Genomic DNA, 7,500 nt, shown 5'->3' with positions numbered 1-7,500 from the left:
TTCATGATTTATTAATAGAACTGAACACTGAATAACAAACCCACCGAAGAGAAGGAACGAAACCGAAGCAGTTCTGTCTGGTGCAGAAACACACAATAAAACAGAAAACTACCCACAAAACACAGGTGGGAAAAGGGCTGCCTAAGTATGGTTCTCAATCAGAGACAACGAACGACACCTGCCTCTGATTGGGAACCACACCCGGCCAAACACACAGAAATAGAAAACATAGAAACACAAAACATAGAATGCCCACTCCGACTCACGCCCTGACCAAACCAAAACAGAGGCATAAAAAGGACCTCTAAGGTTCAGGGCGTGAGAGTATTGAAATGTAATAAATAAATACTTTATTTACGGAAGTATTCAGACCCTTTGCTATGAGACTCGAAATAGTACAACGTAAAACACCGAATAATGCACGCAGAGCAGAAACAGGGCGATATCCGCTTCTGTTAACACAGGAGTGGCTTGGGGACAAGTCTCAGAATGGACTTGGGGACAAGTCTCAGAATGGACTTGGGGACAAGTCTCAGAATGGACTTGGGGACAAGTCTCAGAATGGACTTGGGGACAAGTCTCAGAATGGACTTGGGGACAAGTCTCAGAATGGACTTGGGGACAAGTCTCAGAATGGACTTGGGGACAAGTCTCAGAATGGACTTGGGGACAAGTCTCAGAATGGACTTGAACCCAATCCAACATCTCTGGAGAGACCTGAAAATATCTGTGCAGCGACGCTCCCTATCCAACTTGACAGAGCTTGAGAGGATCTGCAGAGAAGAATAGGAGAAACTCCCCAAATACAGGTGTGCCAAGCTTGTAGCGTCATACCCAAGAAGACTGGAGGCTGTAATCGCTGCCAAAGGTGCTTCAACAAAGTACTGAGTAAAGGGTCTGAATATGTATGTAAATGTGATATTTCAGGCTAACATCAACAGCTAACAGTTATTAGCTATCAGATCACGGTGTGGTGGGGGATACAGGAGCCACATCTGTGCTAGGGGTTACAGGCCAAGATCTAGGGGCTAGGGGTTAGGATGTAGTGGGCTGGCCGTCCCTGGGTTGTTTTGACAGCTTGCAGCCTGTAGATGAGTGGCCGGCTGGGAAGAAAAGATTTGGGGAAAATGGGCTGGGGAGGAGAGGAGGGAAAGGAGGGAGAGGAGGGTGAGGAGGGAAGGGAGGGTGAGGAGGGAGAGGAGGGTGAGCAGGGAGATGAGGGAGAGGAGGGAAAGGAGGGGGTGAGGAGGGTGAGGAGGGAGATCAGGGGAGGAGGGAGAGCAGGGGAGGAGGGTGAGGAGGGAGCGGAGGGAAAGGAGGGAGAGGGTGAGGAGGGAGAGGAGGGAGAAGAGGGAGGGGAGGGTGAAGAGGGAGAGGAGGGTGAAGAGGGAGTCAGATAATGTAAAGAATGTGTCTTTATTAAGGCTTAAAGGATGTTTAAGGACTCAAGGACCAAACCAGACAACACTGCAAAGAGCAGCCAGAAAGAGTGATTCAGAATGCTGTTCAGAAGACTCTGTCTACTGGGTCTCTACTGGGTCTACTGGGTCTCTACTGGGTCTACTGGGTCTCTACTGGGTCTACTGGGTCTCTACTGGGTCTCTATTGTCTCTACTGGGTCTCTACTGGGTCTCTATTGTCTCTACTGGGTATCTACTGGGTCTCTACTAGGTCTACTGGGTCTCTACTAGGTCTCTACTGGAGCTCTACTGGAGCTCTACTGGGTCTACTGGGTCTCTACTGGGTCTCTACTGTCTCTACTGGGTCTCTATTGTCTCTACTGGGTCTCTACTGGGTCGACTGGGTCTCTACTGGGTCTCTATTGTCTCTACTGGGTCTCTACTGGGTCTCTATTGTCTCTACTGGGTCTACTGGGTCTCTACTGGGTCTACTGGGTCTCTACTGGGTCTCTACTGGGTCTCTACTGGAGCTCTACTGGAGCTCTACTGTATCTCTACTGGAGCTCTACTGGGTCTCTACTGTCTCTACTGGAGCTCTACTGTCTTTACTGGGTCTCTACTGGGTCTCTACTGGAGCTCTACTGGGTCTCTACTGGAGCTCCACTGTCTCTGCTGGGTCTGTACTGTTTCTCTACTGTATCTCTACTGGGGCTCTTACTGGAGCTCTACTGTCTCTGCTGGGTCTCTACTGGGTCTCTACTGGAGCTCTACTGTCTCTACTGGGTCTCTACTGGGTCTCTACTGGGTCTCTACTGTCTCTACTGGGTCTCTACACTCTCTACTGGGTCTCTACTGGAGCTCTACTGTCTCTACAGGGTCTCTACTGGAGCTCTACTGGGGCTCTACTGGAGCTCTACTGTCTCTGCTCGGTCTCTACTGGGTCTCTACTGTCTCTACTGGGTCTCTACTGGAGCTCTACTGTCTCTACTGGGTCTCTACTGTATCTCTACTGGGTCTCTACTGGAGCTCTACTGGGTATGTCTCTACTGGGTTTCTACTGGGTCTCTACTGTCTCTACTGGGTCTCTACTGGGTATCTACTGGAGCTCTATTGTCTCTACTGGAGCTCTACTGTCTTTACTGGGTCTCTACTGTTTCTCTACTGGGTCTCTACTGTTTCTCTACTGGGTCTCTACTGGGTCTCTACTGGAGCTCTACTGGAGCTCTCTGGAGCTCTACTGGAGCTCTACTGGAGCTCTACTGTCTCTACTGGGTCTCTACTGTCTCTACTGTTTCTCTACTGGGTCTCTACACTCTCTACTGGGGCTCTACTGGAGCTCTACTGTCTCTACTGGGTCTCTACTGGAGCTCTACTGTCTCTACTGGGTCTCTACTGTCTCTGCTGGGTCTCTATTGTCTCTGCTGGGTCTCTACTGGGTCTCTACTGTATCTCTACTGGGTCTCTACTGGAGCTCTACTGTCTCTACTGGGTCTCTACTGGCTCTACTGGGTCTCTACACTCTCTACTGGGTCTCTACTGGAGCTCTACTGTCTCTACTGGGTCTCTACTGGAGCTCTACTGTCTCTACTGGGTCTCTACTGTCTCTACTGTTTCTCTACTGGGTCTCTACTGGAGCTCTACTGTCACTACTGGGTTTCTACTGTCTCTACTGGAGCTCTACTGTCCCTACTGGGTCTCTACTAGGTCTCTACTGTGTCTCTACTGTGTCTCTATTGTCTCTACTGGGTCTCTACTGTCTCTACTGTTTCTCTACTGGGTCTCTACTGGAGCTCTACTGTCTCTACTGGGTCTCTACTGTCTCTCTACTGTCTCTACTGGGTCTCTACTGTATCTCTACTGGGGCTCTACTGGAGCTCTACTGTCTCTGCTGGGTCTCTACTGGGTCTCTACTGTCTCTACTGGGTCTCTACTGGAGCTCTACTGTCTCTACTGGGTCTCTACTGTATCTCTACTGGGTCTCTACTGGAGCTCTACTGTCTCTACTGGGTCTCTACTGGGTCTCTACTGTTTCTCTACTGGGTCTCTACTGGGTCTCTACACTCTCTACTGGGTCTCTACTGGAGCTCTACTGTCTCTACTGGGTCTCTACTGGAGCTCTACTGTCTCTACTGGGTCTCTACTGTCTCTATTGTTTCTCTACTGGGTCTCTACTGGAGCTCTACTGTCACTACTGGGTCTCTACTGTCTCTACTGGAGCTCTACTATCCCTACTGGGTCTCTACTAGGTCTCTATTGTGTCTCTACTGTGTCTCTATTGTCTCTACTGGGTCTCTACTGTCTCTACTGTTTCTCTACTGGGTCTCTACTGGAGCTCTACTGTCTCTACTGGGTCTCTACTGGAGCTCTACTGTCTCTACTGGGTCTCTACTGGGTCTCTACTGGGCTCTACTGTCTCTACTGTCTCTACTGGGTCTCTACTGGAGCTCTACTGTCTCTACTGGGTCTCTACTGTATCTCTACTGGGTCTCTACTGGAGCTCTACTGTCTCTACTGGGTCTCTACTGGGTCTCTACTGTTTCTCTACTGGGTCTCTACACTCTCTACTGGGTCTCTACTGGAGCTCTACTGTATCTACTGGGTCTCTACTGGAGCTCTACTGTCTCTACTGGGTCTCTACTGTCTCTATTGTTTCTCTACTGGGTCTCTACTGGAGCTCTACTGTCACTACTGGGTCTCTACTGTCTCTACTGGAGCTCTACTGTCCCTACTGGGTCTCTACTGGGTCTCTACTGTGTCTCTACTGTGTCTCTATTGTCTCTACTGGGTCTCTACTGTCTCTACTGTTTCTCTACTGGGTCTCTACTGGAGCTCTACTGTCTCTACTGGGTCTCTAATGTCTCTACTGGGTCTCTACTGTCTCTACTGGGTCTCTACTGGGTCTCGACTGTCTCTAATAGGTCTCTACTGTTTCTCTACTGGAGCCCTACTGGAGCTCTACCGTCTCTACTGGGTCTCTATTGTCTCTACTGGGTCTCTACTGCTTCTCTACTGGGTCTCTACTGTGTCTCTACTGTGTCTCTATTGTCTCTACTGGGTCTCTACTGTCTCTACTGGGTCTCTACTGGGTCTCTACTGTCTCTACTGGAGCTCTACTGTCCCTACTGGGTCTCTACTAGGTCTCTACTGTGTCTCTACTGTGTCTCTATTGTCTCTACTGGGTCCCCACTGGGTCTCTACTGTCTCTACTGGGTCTCTACTGTCTCTAATAGGTCTCTACTGTTTCTACTACTACTGGCCACTGGGTTTCAACTGTCTCTCTACTGGGTCTCTACTGTGTCTCTATTGTCTCTACTGGGTCTCTACTGTCTCTAATATGTCTCTACTGTTTGTACTACTACTGGCTTCTGGGTTTCAACTGTCTCTCTACTGGGTCTCTACTGGATCTCTACTGGGTCTCTACTGTGTCTCTACTGTGTCTCTATTGTATATCTACTGTATCTCTACTGGGTCTCTACTGTGTCTCTACTGGGTCTCTACTGTGTCTCTACTGGGTCTCTACTGTGTCTCTACTGGGTCTCTATTGTCTCTACTGGGTCTCTACTGTCTCTAATACGTCTTTACTGTTTCTACTACTACTGGGTCGCTTCTGGGTTTCTACTGTCTCTCTACCTGGTTTCTACTGTCTCTCTACCTGGTCTCTACTGGGTCTCTACTGTATCTCTACTGGGTCTCTACTGGGTCGTTTCTGGGTTTCTACTGTCTCTCTACAGTCTCTACTGTGTCCCTATTGTATCTCTACTGGGTCTCAACTGGGTTTCTACTGTATCTCTACTGGGTCTCTACTGGGTCTCTACTGGGTCTCTACTGTGTCTCTATTGTATCTGTACTGTATCTCTACTGGGTCTCTACTGGGTCTCTACTGTATCTCTATTGTATCTCTGGGTCTCTCCTGGGTCTCTACTGGGTCTTTCTGGGTTTCTACTGTCTCTCTACAGTCTCTACTGGGTCTCTACTGGGTCTCTACTGGGTCTCTACTGGGTCTCTACTGTATCTCTATTGTATCTCTACTGGGTCTCTCCTGGGTCTCTACTGGGTCGTTTCTGGGTTTCTACTGTCTCTCTACAGTCTCTACTGGGTCTCTACTGGGTCTCTACTGGGTCTCTACTAGGTCTCTACTGGGTCTCTACTGGGTCTCTACTAGGTCTCTACTAGGTCTCTACTGGGTCTCTACTGGGTCTCTACTGTTTCTCTACTGGGTCTCTACTGTCTCTCTACTGGGTTTCTATTGTATCTCTACTGGGTCTCTACTGGGTCTCTATTGTATCTCTACTGTCTCTCTACAGTCTCCACTAGGTCTCTACTGTTTTTCTACTGGGTCTCTACTGGGTCTCCACTGTGTCTCTACTGGGTCTCTACTGTGTCTCTACTGGGTCTCTACTGTCTCTAATATGTCTCTACTGGGTCTCTACTGGGGCTCTATTGTATCTCTACTGTCTCTCTACAGTCTCCACTAGGTCTCTACTGTTTCTCTACTGGGTCTCTACTGGGTCTTTACTGGGACTCCACTGTGTCTCTACTGGGTCTCTACTGGGTCGCTACTGGGTCTCCACTGTGTCTCTACTGTGTCTCTACTGTCTCTACTGTCTCTAATATGTCTCTACTGGGTCTCTACTGGGTCTCTACTGTTTCTCTACTGGGTCTCTACTGGGTCTTTACTGGGTCTCTACTGGGTCTCTACTGGGTCTCCACTGTGTCTCTACTGGGTCTCTACTGTCTCTACTATGTCTCTACTGGGTCTCTACTGGGTCTTTACTGGGTCTCTACTGGGTCTCTACTGTGTCTCTACTGGGTCTCTACTGTGTCTCAGCACTGATGGAGGAACAAAGAGACACACTGTTCTCTCTCCCTCTCTCTTTCATGTCCCCTCTCTCTCTCTCTCTCCCTCAATCCTTTTCTTTCTCTCTCTCTCCCTCTCTTTCAATCCTTTTCTTTCTCTCTCCCTCTCTCTTTCATGTCCCCTCTCTCTCTCTCTCTCTCTCTCTCTCTCTCCCTCTCTTTCTTGTCCCCCTCTCTCTCTCCTTTCTCTCTCTCTCTCTCTCTTTCTCCCTCTCTCTCTCTCTCTCTCTCTCTCTCTCTCTCCCTCTCTCTCTCTCTCTCTCTCTCTCAACCCTTTTCCTTCTCTCCTTCTCACCACTTTGTACCAGAGAGAACCATCCCCAATAACATGCTGAAAATAGCACTAGGAATATGTGTGTGTGCGTGTGCGTGTGTGTGTGTGTGAGGAGACCACGGTGCTCATTTCCTTTGTTGCAGTTCGAGAATTTAAAGCGTTCTTTGTCTTTGCTTCTTGCGCTCTCTAGCACACACACACACACACACACACACACACACACACCACACACACACAACACACACACACCAAACAGGCTGTGGGCGGAGGGAGGGAGCGGCATAGATGATGTTATCAGGAAGTGTTTGAGGCTGATTGTTTCCACATGTGGCCCTGCTCTCTCTCTCTCTCTCTCTCTCTCTGTCTCTCTCTCTGCTCTCTCTCTGCTCTCTCTCTGTCTGCTCTCTCTCTGTCTGCTCTCTCTCTGTCTGCTCTCTCTCTGTCTGCTCTCTCTCTGTCTGCTCTCTCTCTGTCTGCTCTCTCTGTTCTCTCTCTGCTCTCTTCTCTCTCTCTCTGCTCTCTCTCTCTCTCTCTCTCTGTCCTCTCTCTCTGCTCTCTCTCTCTCTCTGCTCTGTTCTCTCTCTCTCTGCTTTCTCTGTCTCTGCTCTCTCTGCTTTCTCTGTCTCTGCTCTCTCTCTCTCTCTCTCTCTCTGCTCTCTCTCTGCTCTCTCTCTCAATTCAATTCAAGGGCTTTATTGGCATGGGAAACGTGTTAACATTGCCAAAGCAAGTGAGGTAGATAATATACAAAAGTGAAATAAACAATAAAAATGAACAGTAAACATTACACTCACAGAAGTTACAAAACCTCTTTCTCTCTCTCTGCTCTCTCTCTCTCTCTTTCTCTCTTTCTCCCCCTCTCTCTCTCTCTCTCTTTCTCTCTTTCTCTTCCCCTCTCTCTCTCTCTCTGCTCTCTCTCTCTTTCTCTCCCCTCTCTCTCTCTTTCTCTCTTTCTCTCCCCCTCTCTCT

The 7,500-nt window shown here is 49.0% G+C and overlaps 1 protein-coding gene across 1 annotated transcript in view; it reads right to left on the bottom strand.

Moving 5' to 3' along the window:
• Positions 1 to 7,500, bottom strand: part of LOC112242427 (tyrosine-protein kinase receptor UFO-like) — a 53,492-nt gene that overhangs the window by 733 nt on the left and 45,259 nt on the right. The gene's annotated exons all lie outside the window — the stretch shown is intronic.

This window comes from Oncorhynchus tshawytscha, linkage group LG14, assembly GCF_018296145.1.
Source record: "Oncorhynchus tshawytscha isolate Ot180627B linkage group LG14, Otsh_v2.0, whole genome shotgun sequence".
Classification (NCBI taxonomy): domain Eukaryota; kingdom Metazoa; phylum Chordata; class Actinopteri; order Salmoniformes; family Salmonidae; genus Oncorhynchus; species Oncorhynchus tshawytscha.
This window is presented reverse-complemented; position numbering and strand designations above follow the sequence as displayed.